We start from the raw sequence: 21,168 nt of genomic DNA, 5'->3' as shown, positions 1-21,168 counted from the left end.
TCCGCATGTATCCCGTGCCACCCAACGTGCTCTAGAGGTTGTAAGTCAACTACCCTGGCCAGCAAGATCTCCGGATCTGTCCCCCATTGAGCATGTTTGGAACTGGTTGAAGCGTCGTCTCACGCGGTCTGCACGTCCAGCACGAACGCTGGTCCAACTGAGGCGCCAGGTGGAAATGGCATGGCAAGCCGTTCCACAGGACTACATCCAGCATCTCTACGATCGTCTCCATGGGAGAACAGCAGCCTGCATTGCTGCGAAAGGTGGATATACACTGTACTAGTGCCGACATTGTGCATGCTCTGTTGCCTGTGTCTATGTGCCTGTGGTTCTGTCAGTGTGATCATGTGATGTATCTGACCCCAGGAATGTGTCAATAAAGTTTCCCCTTCCTGGGACAATGAATTCACGGTGTTCTTATTTCAATTTCCAGGAGTGTATATCTTATGTATGCAAAATACTGCCATCTGTATATGTGTATATATCATTTGTCACCTTTGTATGTGTGCTTCTTTGTGCGCTATCATTTGCAAAGAATTTCATTTCCGCTTGGAAACGTTTATGAAATATTACGATTGTTATCACCATAGAGTCAATGATGCACATGTACGGGAATGGGCGCTTTCAGGCAACCATCCATCAGATATAAAATCATACAACTCAAGAGTGCGATGGGATACTGTTCCACTCTCAATTTTAAACAAAATTTCATAATCACATCTGCATTTATACACCACATTGTATGAACTAAAATCAACCACACGCAAAATTTCCACAATGCGTTTTTACCTCTGCAAATTCTTCAAAATTTTATAGTGTGTTTTACTTAATTTGATGCAATGCAGTAACTAAGAGGTATAACGAAACGGAATTCACGCCTTTATCGAATGAAGATGCCAGACAGTAACACATGCGAAAATAAAATATTTCAGCGAATAATTTTCTTAAAATCAAATGATAAGTAGACTGTCGGAAAAAAATCGCAACAAAATCAAGAACTGTGCGTTATAAACGAAAGTCGGTACCCGCGTTTGTATATCGCAAAGATGATGTCTAGGGAAATTAGACTAAAGCCGCATAAGAGTGACGCCAGTAGCACTACTGTGAGGATGCAAATCAGGTTTTGCTTTAAATACACGGTGTAACGGTCGTGAGTGTTAGTTACCTTTGAGGTTTGATATGGTGAGTTGATGTTAGCAAGAATGTCTTTAAGGCGACAAAGATGGCATTATCATCACCTCTCTTAGGTCGTGTAATAGGACTTAGAGAAACCGGATTTCCTTTCTGCGATACTGCAGGAAGACTGGGCAGGAATGTGGTCACCACACATCATCGCTTGCAGCAATGGCCACGAGAATGTACGATCTCAAGAAGACAGGGTTCCGGTCGCCCACATGGCACTACCGAGAGGGAAGACCGTCGTCTCAGTCCTATTGCTATGGCGCGTCGTACTGCTGTAAGCACTATGGGACTTAACATCTGAGGTCATCAGTCCTCTAGACTTGGAACTATTGCTAAGGACATGACACACATCCATGCCCGAGGCAGGATTCGAACATGCGACCGTAGCAGCAGCGCGGTTCCGGACTGAAGCGCCCAGAACCGCTCGTCCAGAGCGGCCGGCCGTCGTACTGCGCTTACAGCAGAAATTTGAGCAGCAGGTGGCACCACACTGACACAACGAAATTTTACAACTCAGTTACTTAATGGACAGCACCGTGCCGCGTGCATTTTACTGACCCAAAACCACCGCCATATGCTACTTCAATGGTGTAAAGCGAGAGCTCACTGGAGGACAGGGTAGAGGTATTCCCTGTTTTTTGATAAAAGCTGGCTCTGCCTCGGTGCCAGTGATGATCGTGTGTTTGCTAGAAAGAGGCCAGTTGAAGGCCTATAATCAACCTGTCTGCGTGCCAGACACAATGGACCTACACCTGGAGTTATGGTCTGGGGTGTGGGCTCTTGTGACAGCAGGAGCACTCTAATGGATATCCCACACACTCTGACTGAAAATTTTGTCCATCAGTCTGTTGATTCGACCTGTTGTGTTGCCATTAATGAACAGCATTCCATGGGGCGTTTCCCAACAGGATAACGCTCGCCCACATGCTGCTGTTCTAGCTCACCATGTTCTACAGACTATCGACATCTGGTCTTGCCTCTCGATCACCAGATCTGTCTCCTATTGAGCACACTGGTGATTCGACCTGTTGTGTTGCCATTCATGAACAGCATCGCATGGGGTGTTTCCCAACCGGATAACGCTCGCCCATATGCTGCTGTTCTAGCTCACCATGTTCTACAGACTATCGACATGTGGGCTTGCCTCCTCGATCACCAGATCTGTCTCCTACTGAGCACACATCGGACATCATCGGACAACTCCAGCGTCATCCACAACCAGCGTTAACCGTCCCTCTATTGACTGACTAAGTGCAACATGCATGGAACTCATTTCCTCAGACTGGCACACGGCACCTGCAGAACACAATGCATGCCCTTTTGCATGCTTGAATTCAACATTCTGGGAGATACATCGATTATTAACATACCAGCATATCGCATTTGAAGTGGATTATCTCACGCTTACACAAACTTGTGACCTTGCAATGTTAATGACTTACGTATGCTACCTAGACAAACCCATTCCGCAAATTTCATTACTCTACATTCATTACTATTTGGCCTTGCGATTTCTTTCGTTAGGGTGTTTTATATATGCCAGAGCGCCTTCTCTCAACACAAGTAGCAGCATTTTGTGAGCAGTACAGCCACGACGAAGCCACGGACAGCACGGAATGCAAAGAGCACGTCTGTAGCAGCGATAGCCGACTACTGTGGCCGAGCGGTTTTAGGCGCTTCAGTCTGGAACAGCACGACCGCTACTATCGCAGGTTCGAATCCTGCCTCGGGTATGCATGTGTGTGATGTTCTTAGGTTAGTTAGGTTTAAGTAGTTCTAAGTTCTAGGGGACTGATGACCTCAGATGTTAAGCCCCATAGTGCTCAGAGCCATTTGAACCGTTTTTTTATTTTTTATTTTTTTTTTTATCAGCGATAGGGTTAAACGCTACTTTTACTTCCTTCCTTAGTTTCCGTGTGTTTGTGTGGCATATCAGGGGTGCCAGAACAACACTGCCGTGTCCCCGCAGTGGCCGCCGAGGCAGGGGCGCGTAGGAGCGGCGGGCAGGTGCGTGCGTCTGCGGAGAGGGAGGCGGGCGACGGATTTTCATTCGGCGGTGCGTGGCAGGTGCGAGGAAGTCACGGCGCGCGGCGGCCACCAGGGGCTCCTTATTTATCTGCGGCGCGCAGTGTGCGCGCCAGATAGGCATCGGCCCGCGTCGCACAGCGGTAACAATAGCAAACAAATTAGGGAAGCAGCCGCTGGAGACGCGCCCGGCTCCGGGCGGGTGACACACGGGGCGTAGCGCTGTGCACCTGTCTGCGGCCCGAGACTGCTGCCGACACCGAGAGACGGTAGTCTCACGTTAGCGTCCCGTCACCTGTTGTCACTCACAATCCACGATACTCTTTCAGTGGATAATCCGTCATTTTTACACCTACACCGCCTGAGAAGAAAAGTGAAGCACCCAGAAGACGTCAGCGTAATTTCGTACACATACACAATGATTAATTGCAATTCCCTGTTGCAGCTGGAATGGCCATCAGAGTGCACAATGGTGGTTCTTGAATGAAATTTTCACTCTACAGCGGAGTGTGCGCTGATATGAAACTTCCTGCCAGTTGAAAACTGTGTGCCGGACCGTGACTCGAACTCGGAACCTTTGCATTTCGCGGGCAAGTGCTCTACCAACTGAGCTATCCAAGCACGAATCACGCCACTTCCTCGCAGCTTTAATTCCGGCAATACCTAGTCTCCTACCTTCCGAACTGTTATAATCTGCCAGGAAGTTTCATATCAGTGCACATTCCGCTGTAGAGTGAAAATTTCATTCTAGAAACAACCCCCAGGTTGTGTCTAAGCCATGTCTCCGCATATTCTTTCTTCCAGGAGTGCTAATTATGCTTGGTTCGCAGGAGGGCTCTGTGAAGTTTGGAAGGTAGGAGATGAGGTACCGACAGAAGTAAAGCTGTGAGGACGGGGCGTGAGTCGTGCTTGGGTAGCTCAGTTGGTAGAGCACTTGCCCGCGAAAGGCAAAGGACCCGAGTTCGAGTCTCGGCCTGGCACACAGTTTTAATCTGCCAATGGTGGTTCTTGTTTACTGTAGTTATTTACGTGTTCCACACGTCATTTGAACGATTCTTTTATCGAAACGATATCAAACGAGTCGTATGGAAGTACATGGGTCTAGGGACATTTTCAAATGTCAGACATCTTTGATGTACACATACAGACTAAAATGACGAATGGGAAAAACGTACCACGTCCAGGATTCGAATGATGAATCTGCTGCTCACCACTACGTCACATTGCGATAGTAGCTTTCCACAAGTCCACACACTAACCTAGTATGTCTCCCTCGTCATTCAAATTCCCATTCACGTCTCACAACTGCACGGACTTCCCCTGCATGCTTCCTTTCTCTATCCAAACACCATCATGCCTCAAACAACTTGGTATTACCTCTTAACTCGAACAGCATTGCAAAGGTTCTCTAACTGTGTTGGAATAGCCTTTCAGGATCGAACAAAATGGTTGATTCTACCTGAAATTGGTACAAATTTTCATTCATCTCTTCAGTCCGCATGTTAACGTAATACACTACTGGCCATTAAAATTGCTACACCAAGAGTAAATGCGTATGAAAAACGGGTATTCAATGGCCAAATATATTGTACTAGAACTGACATGTGATTACATTTTCACGCGATTTGCGTGCAAAGATACTGAGAAATCAGTACCCAGAACAACCACCTCTGACCGTAATAACGGCACTGATACGCCTGGGCATTGGGTCAAACAGAGCTTGGATGGCGTGTACAGGTACAGCTGCCCATGCAGCTACAACACGATACCACAGTTCATCAAGAGTAGTGACTGGCGTATTGTGACGAGACAGTTGCTCTGGCACCATTCACCCGACGTTTTCAATTGGTGAGAGTGCAAGGTGCTGGGGCAAGCAGTGTATTTAACACTAAATTCTTCTAGAATCCACATATGTAAATGATGCTCTAAGCTCCCCCTATTCTAACTCCGACTTTTGCTGTTGCACATGGATTAAAAAATATAAGAGTTTGGCACCTGCAATAATTTAATTTGATAAATAAGTTAAATAAAGGAAGATTTCATTAACGTAGTGAGATATGATGGGTTGCTCTACCGATTAACAGAATGAAAGTTCTGTCCAAAATAACAATATGATTTATTAAGACTAAACACAAAATAATAAACAAAAACACATGAAACATTTATAATACATCAAATTGGTTCAAATTGGATACTCAAACAAACGCTGTGAAGTTGAAGTTGTCCCTAAACTAGATTGTGAGGTTTATGACGAAGTGGTATGTGGAGCAAATTCCTTGCCACTCAAATCTTAAGAGAGACACACAGCTAACCCAAAATTAATTGCTGCTACCCAAGACAGAACGAAGTTAGAAAAAGACGAACAGACACACTCTGCTGAGTTCTGACTATCACCTAGGAAAATCCCTATCTGCCGGTGCTGCGGACATACATTACCAAACTGTCTTCTTAACTGCCAGAACACGATCTGGCGTACCGGAGGCGATGGCTGGTTGCTTCGACGTCCTCGACCGAAAGGCGAGAGCCGACTACCTAGAGCACCTGTACAGGCCGAACACACAACATTCCCGCCCCCACGACAGTGGCCGTGGTTAAACGTTCCAATCAGCAACTCGAAAACCGGCGGAAAATTCCATTCCATTGCCGGAGCATTACCATTCCACCAATGGAGATTCTTGGCGCCAATTTCTGCGCTGATTTTGCTACGTCACGGAGCTATGCCCTGAGCAAGCCAATCACAGTTACTATTTTGCAGAAAGCGCGGAAATTTTCCCGCCACAACTGCCTGGGTACACAAGTCATTCCCACGCCTCGCTGGTAGCCCGCCAGAAAGTGTTTTCGCTAAGATTCTGCGAAGTAACAGAACCTCTAGCCCAGCCGCTACTTCAGACCCCTCCGGGCGTGACTTTTGACAACGTCGGCGTCTGCAAAGCATTCACTCGACTTTCTCACACCCGTCTGTATCCAGAAAGGCCAGTACAGGACGTGCAACATGCGGTCGTGCATTATCATGCCGAAATGTAGGATTTCGCAGGGATCGAATGAAGGATAGTGCCACGGGTCTTAACACATCTGAAATGTAACGTCCACTGTTCAAAGTCCCGTCAATGCGAACAAGATGCGACCGAGACGTGTAACCAATGGCACCCCATACCATCACGGCGGGTGATACCTCAATATAGCCGATGACAAATACTCGCTTCCAATGTGCGTTCACTGCGACGTCGCCAAACACGGATGCGACCATCATGATGCTGTAAACAGAACCTGGATTCATCCGAAAAATGACGTTTTGCCATTCGTGCTCCCAGGTTCGTCGATGAGTAAACTATCGCAGGCGCTCCTGCCTGTGATGCAGCGTCAAGTGTAACCGCAGCCACGGTCTCCGAGCTGATAGTCCATGCTGCTGCAAACGTCGTCGAACTGTTCGTGCAGATGGTTGTTATCTTGCAAACGTCTCCATCTGCTGACTCAGGGATCGAGACGTGGCTGCACGATCAGTTACTCCGTTACAGCCATGCGGAGAAGATGCCTGTCACCTCGACTGCTAGTGATACGAGGCCGTTGCGATCCAGCACGGCGTTCCGTATTACCCTCCTCAACCCACCGATTCCATATTCTGCTAACAGTCATTGGATCTCGACCAACGCGAGTAGCGATGTCGCGATACGACAAAACGAAATCGCGGAAGGCTACAATCCGACCTTTATCAAAGTCGGAAACGAGATGGTACGCATTTCTACTCCTTACACGAGGCGTCACAACAACGTTTCACCAGGCAACGCCGCTCAACTACTGTGTGTGTAAGAGAAATCGGTCCGAAACTTTCCTCATGTCAGCACGTTGTAGGTGTCGCCACCGGCGCCAACCTTGTGTGAATGCTCTGAAAAGCTAATCATTTGCATATCACAGCATTTCCTTCGTGTCGGTTAAATTTCGCGTTTATAGCACGTTATCTTCGTGGTGTAGCAATTTTAATGGCCAGTAGTGTAGTTTCTTTACTCAAAAATACTACGACCAATATTTCATTGGTGAAACAAATACTTTAAAAAGCTTTTCAGGTTCTTTCTTGTTTCGTATGAGTAATACGAAGGTTACTTTCCTCATCATTTGCGTATCACAGCGTCTTCTCCCCGTCGGTTAAATTTCGCGTCTGTAGCACATCATCTTCGTGATGTAGTAATTTTAATCGCCAGTTGGCCAGTAATGTAGATGTTTGAGACTTGATAAGGTCTCTGGATTCGTATAGTTTCATTTGATTGAAAGAACCTATGGCTCCTCCATTTCTTTCGATGCTGCGGTGCTATTCCAGTACAATTTTAGACCCTCTGCATGCTGTTCCAATTGAGGGAAATACAAAGTGGGTGGAGGCGTGAATGGGAATTTGCGCCGAGTATGGAGGCATGCTAGGATAGTCCATGCCGCTGTGCAAAGTCACTGTGCCAGGGTGGTGTACTGGTTAGCATATATGCCTACTGAGCAGGAGACCTGGGCTCGAATATCGGCTTTGGTACAAATTTTCATTCGTCGCTTCAGTCTGTATGTCACACCATAGATGTAGGAGAGTTGAGAAAGTCTGTAGATCTATGTAGTTTCATTTAATTAAAGCACCTATGCCTGAATTTCAGGCTGATCCCCGATTTCATTCGATACCGAGATGCTATTCCAGTAAAGTCAGAGAGCCTCTGCAATTCTGTTCAAGTTTAGGTGGAATACCAAGCGGTATAAGGCGTGAAGGGCAATTTGGCTTGAAGAGGGAGGTGTACTATGGTAGTCTGTGCATTTGTGCAAATCCACTGTACCAGGGTGGCGTTGTGGTTTCCACATCTGCCCACTCAGCAGGAGAACTGGGCTTGAATCTCGGCCCTGGTACAAATTTTTATTCATAGCTTCATTCTGCATATATTCATGACGGAGCGAGACAGTTTACGGGATATATATATAATTAACACATTATTATTTTACCCCACTCATGCAGTTGCACTTATCAAGAATGCTTGTTTTTCTTCTGCTACCGGCGGACTTAATTTCTGAGGTCATCAGTCCCCTATACTTAGAACTACTTAAACCTAACTAACCTAAAAACATCACACACATCCATGCCCGAGGCAGGATTCGAACCTGCGACCGTACCAGCAGCACGGTTCCGGAATTAAGCGCCTAGAACCGCTCGGCCACAGCGACCGGCAGACTCTGTTTTGTTGCAACTGCAATAGCAGCAGATATCCTCTCAGCCCATGAAGTTTTAATTTCGTTTGCTCATCCTTTGCTGGACGTTTCACCTCTTCTGTCTGGCATTAAACACTGAAGCGACAAAGAAAGTGGTATAGGCATTCGTATTCAAATGCAGAGAAATGTAGACAGACAGAATACGGCGTTGCGGTCGGCAACATCTATATAAGATAAGTGTCTGGCGCAGTTTTTAGATCTGTTACTGCTGCTACAATCGTAGATTATCAAGATTTAAGTGAGCTGGACGTGGTGTAACAGACGGCGAATGAACGATGGGACACAGCATCTCCTAGGTAGCGATTAAGTGGGAATTTTCCCGTACGACAATTTAACGAGTGTACCGTGAATATCAGGAATCCGGTAAAACATCAAATATCCGTCATCGCTGCTGCCGGAAAAAGATACTGCAAGAACGGGGCCAACGACGACTAAAAGGAATCGTTCAGTGTGACAGAAGTGCAATCCCTCCGCAAATTGCGGCAGATTTGAATACTGGGATATCAACAAGAGTCAGCGTGCGAACCATTCAACAAAACATCAAAGACATCGGCTTTCAGAGCCGAAGGCCCTCTCGTGTACCCTTGATGACTGCACGACACACAGCTTTACACCTCACCTTTTCCCGTTACCACCGGACGAATCTCGTTTCAAATTGTTTCGGGCGGATGAACGTGTACGGGTATGGAGACAACCTCATGAATCCATGGACCCTGCATGTCAGTACGGGACTGTTCGAGCTGGTGGAGGCTCTCTAATGGTGAAGGGCGTGTGCTGTTGATGTGATATGGGACCCCTGATATGTCTAGATACAACTCAGAAAAGTGACACGTACGTAACCATAGTGTCTGATCACCTGCAATCATTAATGCCCACTGTCCACTCCGACGGATTTGAGCAATTCCAGTAGGACAATACGACACCCCAAACGTCCAGAATTGCTACAGTATGGCTCCAGGTACACTATTCTGAGTTTAAACACTCCTGCTGGCCACCAAATTCCCCAGACATAGACATTATTGAGCATATCTATCATGACTTGCAACGTGTTGTTCAGAAGAGATACCCACCATCTCGTACTCTTATTGACTCATGAACAGTCCTTCAGGGTTCATATTGTCAGTTCCCTCGAGCATTGCTTCAGAAATTAGTCGATTCCATGCCACGTTGTGTTGCTGCGTGCTCGCAGGGGCCCTACACGATATTAGGCAGGTGCTCTAGCTTCTGTGGCCCTTCAGTGTATATAGGGAAACTTAGATGTTTCAAATGTAATGTTTCTTCTGCATGTATGCGAAGTTTCGAACAATTCCGATAGGTATCAGAGGTGTAGTAAGGCACTGAAATGTCTTACACTCAAGACACTTGTTACAAGAAACGTGCTGTAATTGATTTCTTGGTTGCGGAAAAAGAATCCGCGGAGAGCATCCATCAACATTTGTGTGCAGTGCATGATATTCATACACTTGTGCGCAATGTAGATAAATTATACTGCTCACAGGAGTACAGTTGGGCGATGGTTACACAGTTACGTCTGGGACCTCCATTCACAGCCACTGCTCCCGACATGGTGAGTAACGCGGGTGCCTTTATGGGATGCAGACCGCCTAGTCGTAACTCAACTGTTTAGGACTATCGGTGAGCATTTCAAGTGCGTTTTCAATGACTGAGACTCTTGGATATTCAAAGCGGTGTTGAAGATGGGTGCTACGAATGCTCATAACAGCCCACAAGTTTCAGAGAAAAGACATTTCTTCTGAAGTTTTGGAACAGTCTAAAGCAGATTGTAAGCCCCTCCTGTCTCGAAACTTTACAGGTGTCGAAATCTGGATTCATCAGGTTGACCTAGAAACAATAAGGGAGTCACCAGTAACTCATGTGGATGTGTTGCCTGTTGCCAAAAGGGCCAACCATTAAATCAGAGGCATATGTACAATCCGAACAAAGTCAACAACCGTTTCTGACGTGTCCGGTTTGACAAGAATCCAAAAGAAATGTCGCTTCAACATGACAGTGAGCGCCAACACACAAGTCTCAAAACCCAGGAAAACTTCCCGTAGGGGTTAGAGGTGTGGGCAGGGAGAAACGGTTTGCTTTTCGCTCTTCCTTCAGAAAGATAATGGGGGGTACAGTTGGTTTTTCGAATGGTAGGGTGTATATTGTGCACTGTAAGAAAGAGAGCTGGATAACAGTTCACTTTTCGAACGATAGCGTCAAAATTTGCCCATCTTCCTGCCACCTTCGAGACGACCACATGTGATCAACTGAAATTGTTCCTCAAGGAGGTAACGCTGCTGCATTGCCTTGCAACTGTGTGTTTCGTTTGCAGAGGCTCCACATTCTGATTGCTGTAGTATGTCGCGGATTCAAGAGGTGATATATTGAATTGATTTGAGATACTACACGTCCCATCGACAAAGGGTACCAATTCTCAACTTGTAGTGAGCCAAGTGATTGATAGACGTGCACCACTTATTTTACTGTACATTAACGTTTTCGTTTCATTGACCTGTTTTCCAAATTAATTAACTTTGTGGCATCAGGAATATGTTATTTGAGATCCCTCGTGTTTACGAATTCTTTTGCTTTCCCCGAGTGGGCAATAACAAACTGCCTTATGTAGTAACTTGGTAGAGATTTTTTTTATTCTAGAGAGGATTCTGAAACGAGTGAGAGTATTTTTAACGAAATAGAACAATAAATATCTTCGTAAAATTTTTGGGGAGAATAAATGTTCCAGTTTAAATCAGTTATTGGAAGTTCTGCTTAACCCTTAATTAATGTCCAATTTCCCTGTGAACATAAGAATCCATTAGTGCCTATTTAGGAAGGAAGTTGCACTCAATTCTAGGATGCTAGGGCCAGATTAAATATACTGAAATAATTTTACAATTGGCTTCATGATAATATAACAGTTAAAACGGCACAACGACAGTTCATTAAATCCGGAATGCTTTATCGGGTGGCGTAGAGTAGTTAGATTATCTACGGACAGATTGTGTGAATAATCCAGTACAATTGGAACAGATAATCAGATGTGCGGAAATTGAATAGCCAGATTGCTTAGATAACTAGTAGTCAGAGTTGTGTGAATAATTATATAAACAGAGGCAAGCAAAAGAATATAAATGTTAACGTGGACCTCATCACTTTCCTTTGCTTGTTAAGCATTTGACAGAGTTGTCTGAGCCTCGCATGTGTTCTGTTATCGACGTGTTGTGTGTGGTCCACCACTCGGCTTTCTACATGCACAACACTATAGCTGCAATTTAAGGCAGGCTGCTGCAGCAACGAAGCGTTCAAAGTGTTTAGAAAGGGGCGAAGGTCGAGAACAGTGATGCCACAACAGTTAGAGAATCACTGAAAACGTTTTATGTTTGCATGTTATGACCTTTTCCGAGAACGAAACATTCTTGTGAAGGCCCCCACATTAGCTGTGTATACTGAGATTTTAGAAACTGAACTCGCGTTGTTCGCCGTCGTGGTCAAGACGGCAGTACATAGTGGCTACCAGACCGACAACGTGTTGTTTGGTTCCCATAAGGCTTTCGGATATAGTTCCACAAAGTCATGTAGACAACAAAATGAGAAAAATATGACATCGAACCGGTTTTTTGTTTGGATTCAACACTTCCTAATAGACAGAACTGAACACATTGCTGCTGACGGCGTCAAATCGTCAGATACTACATTGAATAGCCAAAGAAACTGGTACGCCTGCCTGATATCATGTAGGGCCTCCACGAGCACGCAGAAGTGCCGCAACACGACGTGGCAAGTATTCGACTAATGTCTGAGGTCGTGCTGGAGACAATTGACACCACGGATCCTGCAGGGCTGTCCATAAATCCGTAAGAGCACTACGGGGTGGAGATTTCTTCTGAACAGCACGTTGCAGGGCTTCCCAAATACGCTCAATAATGTTAATGTCTGGGGAGTTTGGTGGCCAGCGGAAGTGTTTAAACTCAGAAGAGTGTTCCTGGAGCCACTCTGTGGTCATTCTGGACATTTGGGGTGTCGCATTTTATGCTGCAATTGCCCAAGTCCGTCCGAATGTGCAACGTTGGTTGGTTTGTGGGATTAAAGGGACCAGAGTAATGTGCAACGAACTTGAATAGATGCAGGTGACCAGACAGGATGCTTACGTACGTGTCACCTGTCAGAATAGTATCTAGACGTATCAGGTGTCCGATATCACTCCAACTGCATCCACCCCACACCATTGCAAAGCCTCCGCCAGCTTGAACAGTCCCCGGCTGACGTGTCGAATCCATGGATTCATGAGGTTGTCTCCATTTCAATACACGTCCAACTGCTGGATACAATTTGAAACGAGACTCGTCCTATTATGCAAAATGTTTCCAGTCATCATAAAGTTCACTGTCGGTGTTGACGGGCCCAGGCGTGGCGTAAAGCTTTGTGTCGTGCGGTCATCAAGAGTACGCAGTGGGTCTTCGGCTCCGAAAGTCCATACCGATGATGTTTCGTTGACTGGTTCGCACGTTGACAGTGGTTGATGGCCAAGCATTGAACTCTACAGCAATTTGCGGAAGTGTTGCACTTCAGTCACTTGAACGATTTTCGTCAGTCGTCGTTGGTCCCATTCTTCCAGGATCTTTTCCTGGCGGCAGTGATGTCGCAGATTTGACGTTTTACATAATACCTGACAATCACGGTACACTCGTGAAATGGTCGTACGGGAAAATCCCCACTTCATTTCTACATACCTCGGAGATACCGTGTTCCATTGCTCGTGCGCTGACTATACCACCACGTTGAAACTTACTTAGATATTGATACCTGCCATTGTAGTAGCAGTAAGTGATCTAACAACTACGCCAGACACTTGATGTCTTTTATAGGCGTTGATTGCCACAGCGCCTTTTTCTGCCTGTTTACATATCTCTCTGTATTTGAATACGCATGCCTATACTAGTTTCTTTGGCGCTTCAGTGTAATACGGGCGTACCGCAAGGGAACGTTCAGGGCTGGTACTTTTCTTGGTAGGAAACATTAGAAGGTCCGTAGAGCATTTTGTAATTGATGCTGTAACGTGTAGTGAAGTCGCAAAACTATAAAACTGTAAAGAATTACATGAAGACGTGTAGAGGATTGACATTCCTTTTCAAGGACTGGGAGCTGACCCGTTACATAAACAAATGTAACGCACCACGAATATACGGAAAAAGACCTATTATTGTTGATCACACGATTGGTTATCTATCGCCGGAAACAGCCACAAACGTCAAAAAATATCGAGCAGTATCGTTTGGAGGTAATCCGAGGTGGGGAGAAACATAAAATCAGTTACACGAAAAGAATAAATCAGCTGAGATTCAGTGGAAGAATCGGTAGGCAATGGATTTCTTTACCGAGTAAGGTAGCTTACGAAATTCTCATTCTATCGATTTCTGAACATTTTTTACCAGTCTGAGAGAATTAGGAGGTAGAATTAATGGAGAAAATCCAAAGAAGAGGTACGCATTCCGTAACGATCGTTTAGAAAGTGTGAGAGCTGCCAAAGAGGATTCGTGCATCACGGAGAGGTTTAATTCTAAAATTTCGAGGATATATGTTCCAAGAAGAGTTAAGCAAGATATTTGTGTCTCCGAAATATAACTCGCAAATCACTGAGGCTAAAAATATCAGAGAAAATCGAGCTCGAACAAAGCTTTCAGTTAGTCGTGCTCTCAGCACGTCATTTGCGAACGATGCGGGGAAGAGAAGAAATAGTGGTTACAAGCCCTAAGATGGCTTGCACAGTACACATGTAAGGTGAAGACATAGACCCTCTGCAGTCACCACTTTCATTGTGACTGATATCCATGGAGTTTATGCACTGGGTCCCAAACGGAAAACTTTGCAAACCGATATTCCTTGACTTCCTCTGTCTAAATGGTAAAGCCGACAATAATGTCTGTCTGCTGTCTTTTAGATAGCCTTTTTAATGTTTAAAATATTATTCGTCAGTTAACAAAAACAACATGATCATCGCAGCTTCAGCTGGATAACGAAAGAACTTTACTCTGGCATCAATACGCCAGAAACGCAGATTCGTGAATTTTGTCAAAGCCCTGATGATGAACTATGCTTCGAAATGTACACTGGTGAGTTAAGTACGCTACTGCAAGGCAGCTTTCGTTTCACTTTTCTCGTTTTTCCAAAAATACCATGCAACCCACTGTCTACGTTTAATGGGTTACGATAGTAATCGAAAAGAATATTTATCCATCTGGACCAGTGGTCCCCAAACTATATTCCAGGAAACACTGGTGTTCGGCAGGAAGTGAGGAAGTGTTCCACAACGAACTTCTAATAATATCGCGTTGCTTTCGACATTTTACTTATTTTCTTAAATCTTTGTTATGAATTCTGTGTTAGTAGTTAATATTTAATGCCAACGGCCTTGCCGCAGAGGTAACACCGGATCCCGTGAGATCAGCAAAGTCAAACGTTGTCGGACTGGACTAGCACTTGGATGGGTGACCCTCCGGCCTGCCGAGCGCTGTTGGCAAGTTGGCTACACTCAGCACTTGTGAGGACAACTGAGGAGCTACTTGACTGAGAAGCAGAGGCTCCGGTCTTCTAAACTGACGAAACGACTGGGAGAGCGGTGTGCTGACCACATGCCTCTCCATATCCGCATCCGGTGACGTCTGTGGGCTCAAGATGACACGGGGGCTGGTCAGTACCGTTGCGCCTTCTGAGACCTGTTCGGGCGGAGTTTTGTTTAGTTTTTTAGTTATGATTTAAAATTGAAGTATCACTGAACAAAATAATTTTTTCTCATTTTTTAAAAATTTTATAAGCTGTATTAACCTTCAGAACAATCAAGGCGTTCCATCCAAGTACCAGAATTCTCAATGTGTTCCGCCAGCGAAGAAGTTCGGGAGCCCTTGATCTGAAGAATCTTGGTATTCAACGAAATTGCGAGGTATGCGTATGGATCATTATTCCGATTTTTTTAGGCGAAAATCGTCACATAAAAGACATATCCTCACGTGGCCAAAATATCACACACGCGTTAGTTTTAAATAAATGCACAGTGGATTTAATAAAAGCAAATGTTAAAGTTGCTTATGTATCTCAGCTGTCACCTGAAAGAAAAGCGGTGAACGGAAGAAGCGGTTTGACTAGAGGTAAGGACAAAAAAAATCTCCTTATGTCATGAGATTTACGGAATTTATGAAACACGGTTACGGCAAAAGACTCAACGACTGCCTTAGTTGATGAAAGACGTACAGCGGCACGAAAGCTGTGAGGGATAATACGGCGGCGCGAGACAGAGGGGTGAGAAGTGTCTTACAAGGCGATATTTTTGTGTCAGGACGAAGAAGGGAGCCGGACGAAAGGACAGCAATTTATCAACGGGGGAATGAATAACGTGCACCAGACTCTTAGGGGAGGTGAGATCTTCAGGCACAGCCGAGGCAGCCGGCATGTCCCCGGTTTCGAAGCTACCGACCGAAATATATAGCCGTAACAGACAAAAGCTGTCGGCGGCCTCTCTCGGACTCCACATGCTTCCCTTCGACGGCAGCTTCAGGAGCTACTCCAAGGAAAAGCAATTATCCAACGAAAGGGGCATAACGATTGGTGCTTATGGATCTCCAACTGGATTGCATCTAGCTACGACACATGTGATCCACCAGTCATCTGAAATGGTAATGAAAAAACTCTAAAGACTGTATTCCTCTCATTTATAGCCGTCTCATTTGTTTATGTGGTCTGAAGACAGACGTCACATAAGACGATTCTGAAGATGGCGTGTGTCGAACAAAGTTTCCCGTAGCGTCAGTTATTAGGTTGGTGGATAAGTTCGTAGCGTTTTTCTCATAAGTTTAATAAGCACAACAGATACTCATAACATTGACTCTAGTCATCAATATCATATTCTCTTTCACTATTTACATCAGTATGTCAACGCTGGAGTAACTTTTCGATGCCGCGACTGTAGAAATCACGTGTTTTTAAGACGAAGAACTCCTCGAGCCCTTTTCGGAACCTATCTTCATCCAGAAAGGAAGTTCCTTATAGGTTGTTCGACAGAGAGCGGAAAAGGTGAGAATCTGAGGATACAAGATCAAATGAATAAGGTGGGTGCGGAATGACTTCCCAACCCAGTTCCTGTATAGTGATTTTTGTCAGTCTAGCAGAATGCGGGCGGGCTTGATTGTGGAGTAGCATTACTTCAAGCAGTTTTCCTGGTCGTTGTTCTTGGATTTCGTCTGCAAGACGTCTCAGCTTTTGACAATAAACTTCAGAAGTGATGGTTACACCTGTTCCCGCTGTGAATGGCGTCTGAAGACTGATGGCCACAGAAGTTAAGTCCCATAGTGCTCAGAGCCATTTGGTGTCTGAAGGAGACCCGCTATTCGGCGGGATTCTTTGATTGGAGCGAATCCTTTGATTGGTTGGCAGTGCTTCTTAATTTTCCAATTGGCAACTGTTTGGCGGAAGGAATTAGGACGGCGTAAGTGAGCGACATGATGGGAGACTCGGCGTTTGGTCACGGAGGTATTTACGTCGTATTGCGTTTTGGTTGTGGACCTGTCTGAATCGAATCCGTGGAAGGTAGCTGTAGAGGACGGATCAACTTGGCATTGCATAGTGGTTAGGCCCTCAACGTTTTTGAGTTGCAGCAAGGTGCTGACGATCTCGTCTTCGCGAAACTCAGCGTTAAATCCTGAGCTTTCTAGCGTCGTGTTTCGTGACGCCACGTCACCAGGTACCTTGCACTGCCACTAGATGTCACAGTGAACGAGTTGTCTTTAAACCGTAGCGGTACGCACTAACGGACGAAAGCCGAGTGCTAACTCCCCTGTTATACCTCTGGCACTGAGGCAAAAACGTAAGATAAAAAAAAAAAAAAAATGCCTCTGAGCACTATGGGACTTAACTTCTAAGGTCATCAGTCCCCTAGAACTTAGAACTACTTAAACCTAACTAACCTAAGGACATCACACACATCCATGCCCGAGGCAGAATTCGAACCTGCGTCCGTAGCGGTCGCACGGTTGCAGACTGTAGCGCCTAGAACCGCTCTGCCACTCCAGCCGGCATGTAAGATCAGATTGCGGAAAATACGCTAGTAAACATGAATTGAACTACTGTATGTCTACTGCACCAACAATACATCTCCTCAGCGTTATTTACATGAACAGTATGTGGAGTTCAATGCAGCGAATGTAAAAGATGTTTATACAGGTAGGCCTACATTAAGCTCTTTCGGGAGACAAATCACTGAACTAACAACAACACAGACTACAAATTCAGATGTTTCAACTTTTGTTTTCCACCTCAAGCGCAAGAAGTTAAACATGAAATACACATTACGCCAGATTATACAAAACAACACAATAAATATTAATGTCTTAATTTAGCCAGCAAATCTACATTTATGCTGTCATGACTCTGTGTTGTCAAGGCAATTTGTTCAGCAAAATTTCTTCAACCAGGCGCTTATTTACAGTGAAGAGTGTTACACCAACCATCTACAAGTGCGAGAAAAATAGAATAAGTGCTGAAAATTTATCAGAGCCAACAGTCAACGGTAATAGCGAAACCGAAGCAAAATTCGATAGTCTGGATCGTAATAAAACAGAGATTGAAACTTTTCGCCACCAGCAATGACTGGGAGATACAGCCTTCATAAAGTCTGGTAGTTGTAGGCACGAAATGTTAAAGAGCTGTGGTCAATGAAAAAACCAGTATATTCCCATACTTGGTGAAATAAATGACATTTACACAAACAAACTCATATAGTCACGTAAAACATTGAGAGGCCCTTTGAGAAAACTGAAAAAGCAAAGAAATATTGTGACAGGCATCCGTCATGTTAGTCATCTAGCAGTATCTAGTGCTGTATGTAAAAATTCAAAAGGCTGGGCTGTATGTACAGAAAGATCTGCTGGCCAAGTGAAAATGCATTTTTTCGTGCGTATTCTATATCTTTTCTGATTACTGCTAACGCCCACTAACTTCTTCGTTGCATGGAGAAACGAGCATACGAAATGTACCAGTTTTATTGATGAAAGTCCTAGCAGATTAACCTGATTTTAAATTTTAAATTAAAGTTTCATTTCAGTGCATATCCGCTGCAGACTAAAAATGAATTTAGAACTAGTATTGATATATTCTACTAACCAACTAACTAACTAGTATTCATACCTCAGTATCAAATTTTAATTTGTTTCACGTGACTGAAAACAAAATTATGTTACTTTCTTTAGAAAATTATGATTCAGTATTTCTTTATTATAATTTCCATGTGACAAAAAATATAGAATTCAAATCGAATTAAAAAGAAAGCTTGGTGTGAATAGAGATTTGGACCTAAGATCATTGTAACAGAAAGCTTCAGTGCTATTTGTTAAGCTAATAATATCAACATGACAAACATGTACTGTTTTGCACTTCACAGCGGTCAGTAGTTATCTCATATTTACAGGCAACTTCACTGAGTTTTCCTTTTTTGACATTGTCGCATGGTTTTAGTTTTTTTATTGTAATGTCATTTCCCCACCCCACAAGGGCAGGGGAGGGCTGGCAGTGGCACAGTCCACTGCCCTTCAGTTGAAAGGCTTTACAAAAAGATACAGAAAGGCGAACTCTTACATAAAAGGGGGATAAAAAGGGGGACACAAAAACACTGTAAATGGAGATGATGGGAGTTAAATTACACGCTAATACAGGGACATACACTGGGGGACAGTTAAAAGTCGACATCAAGTTAAAAGAACACAGCTGGCAATTTGAAGCGCACTTAAAAAAAAAAGAAAAAAAAGCACTGGAGACAAAAACAAGTTAAAATTCGGCCACAGTATAAAAAGCACATGAGTAATCATGGACTATATACAGGTCGAGCAAACAATTAAAACCACATCACTTGATGACACCGTATAATGGCACTGAACACAACACTCACACAGCACACTTGATAACGAATAAAAACCTAGGACTATCTGTCCGGGGGGGGGGGGGGGGGCAAGGGAGAAGGGAAAAGGAGGTGAGAAGTAGGGGAGAGAAAGGAGGATGAGGTGGGGGGGGGCAAAGCAGGGCTGGAGAGGGAAGGGATGGGAGAGGAAAACTGCTGAGGAGAGGGTGCAGGGACTCAGGGGGAAGGAGGGAAATCCACTCTGGGAGGAGGGAAGAGGAAAAGGGGGGCCCTGCGTAGGGAGGGGGAACAAGGCCCAGCTATAGTTGGTAGGAAGGGTAGATGTCATAGCAAAGTTCAACATCTTGGAGAGGGAGGTGCTGAAAATATCTCTGATGAAGGAGATGGAGGGTGTGCAGGTGGAGAGAGGGAGGGATACAGCAATAGAGGCATGGCAAAGGATGGGGGGTGGAGAGGAAGGAAGAAAGCAGGTGGTGGAGGAATCAAGCTTGCAGATGGTTTACTGGATGTGGAGATGTTTGAGGAAAAGGAGGAGGTGGGGGAAGGGGATAAGGTCATACGGGACTCATGTGGAGAAGGAGGGCAGATATGGGAGGCAAGGTGGTGTGTGTGGCATTCTAGGATTTGGATGCCCTTATAAAAGCAATTCTGGCATTTCAGAGGCTAGGGTAGGTGAGGGATTTGTTGGTATGGAGGACTGTGGAAGGATGCAATCCCCATGTCTTGCCAGACAGGAGTTCCAGGACGCGAAGGCAGGAATTGGTTTTCTGCTGGATGTCCCAGGAGATGAGGGGTCCAGGTGAGGTGACGGTCGAGGATGAGGAAAAGGTATTTCAGGTTGGGGGTGAGCTGGATGGGACAACCATAAATGGCGAGGTAGAAATCATTGAGACAGAAAGAGTGACCTTTGATGATTGCCTGGGTTTTGGAGGGGTTGATACGAAGGAACCACTGGTTACACCAAGTGGTAAAATGGTCAAGATGAGTTTCGAGGGTCTGTTGGGACTGTTGAAGGGTAGGATAGAGAACCAGGAAGGAGAGTCATCAGCATATCTGCCATGTACAGGAGATAGGGAGCCGGGGGGTGGGGTGGGGGGGGGGGGAGAGGATGAAGCCATGCCATTGGGAATGCCAGCAGTGGGATAAAAGACACGGGATATGGAGTCATGGGGGGTGACATAGGAAGGATGATGTAAGAGCAAGGAAGCGATCAGACAGACAAAATTGATAGACAGTGCGTAGGTTTGGAGATTAAAGAGTAGACTGGGATGCCATACATGGTCGTAGGCATTTTGGAGGTAGAGGGAAAAAAATGGTGGAGTGATGGGAGCCAAGCTGGAGAGAGAGGAGGTGGATGAGGTTAATTAGTTGGTCTTCAGCGGAGAAGGATGTTTGGGTAAGGGGGAGGAGGTGGTGTTGATTGAGTTGGCGATGGATATGACGTGAGAGGACAGATTCAAAAACCTTACTGAAGACAGAGGTGATGCAGATGGGACGATAGGAAAAGGAGAGGGAAGGGGGTTTATTGGGTTTGAGGAATAAAAGGATGCAGGAAGTCTTCCACAGGTCAGGGTAGAAGCCAGTAGAGAGAATGAAGTTGTAGGGATTGGCAGGGGAAGTGGAAAGGGCAGTGTTGCGTTTTGACCAGAGGATAAGTGTGGCGCCTTGTGCAGTGATTGGAGTGTTGATGTCAGAGGGGGGTAACAGCCACAAGTACTGGAGACTGGGGACAAATGGAGAGAGCGGGGTATTGGTCTGATCCACGATGTTGGGGAAAAGAGAATAATCAATGTGGGGATCATCAGGGACAGAGAAGATCTCAGAAAGGTGGGAAGCAA

The 21,168-nt window shown here is 45.2% G+C and overlaps 1 non-coding gene across 1 annotated transcript; it reads left to right on the top strand.

The window, feature by feature from the left end:
• Positions 1–4,113: 4,113 nt before the first annotated feature.
• Positions 4,114–4,188, top strand: Trnas-cga. Its single transcript has one exon. It is a non-coding gene; the product is annotated as a tRNA-Ser (tRNA).
• Positions 4,189–21,168: the final 16,980 nt, after the last annotated feature.

Source organism: Schistocerca piceifrons, chromosome 8 (genome assembly GCF_021461385.2).
Source record: "Schistocerca piceifrons isolate TAMUIC-IGC-003096 chromosome 8, iqSchPice1.1, whole genome shotgun sequence".
Classification (NCBI taxonomy): Eukaryota; Metazoa; Arthropoda; class Insecta; order Orthoptera; family Acrididae; genus Schistocerca; species Schistocerca piceifrons.
Note: the sequence above shows the minus strand (reverse complement) of the source record. Positions and strands in the feature narration are given on the sequence as shown.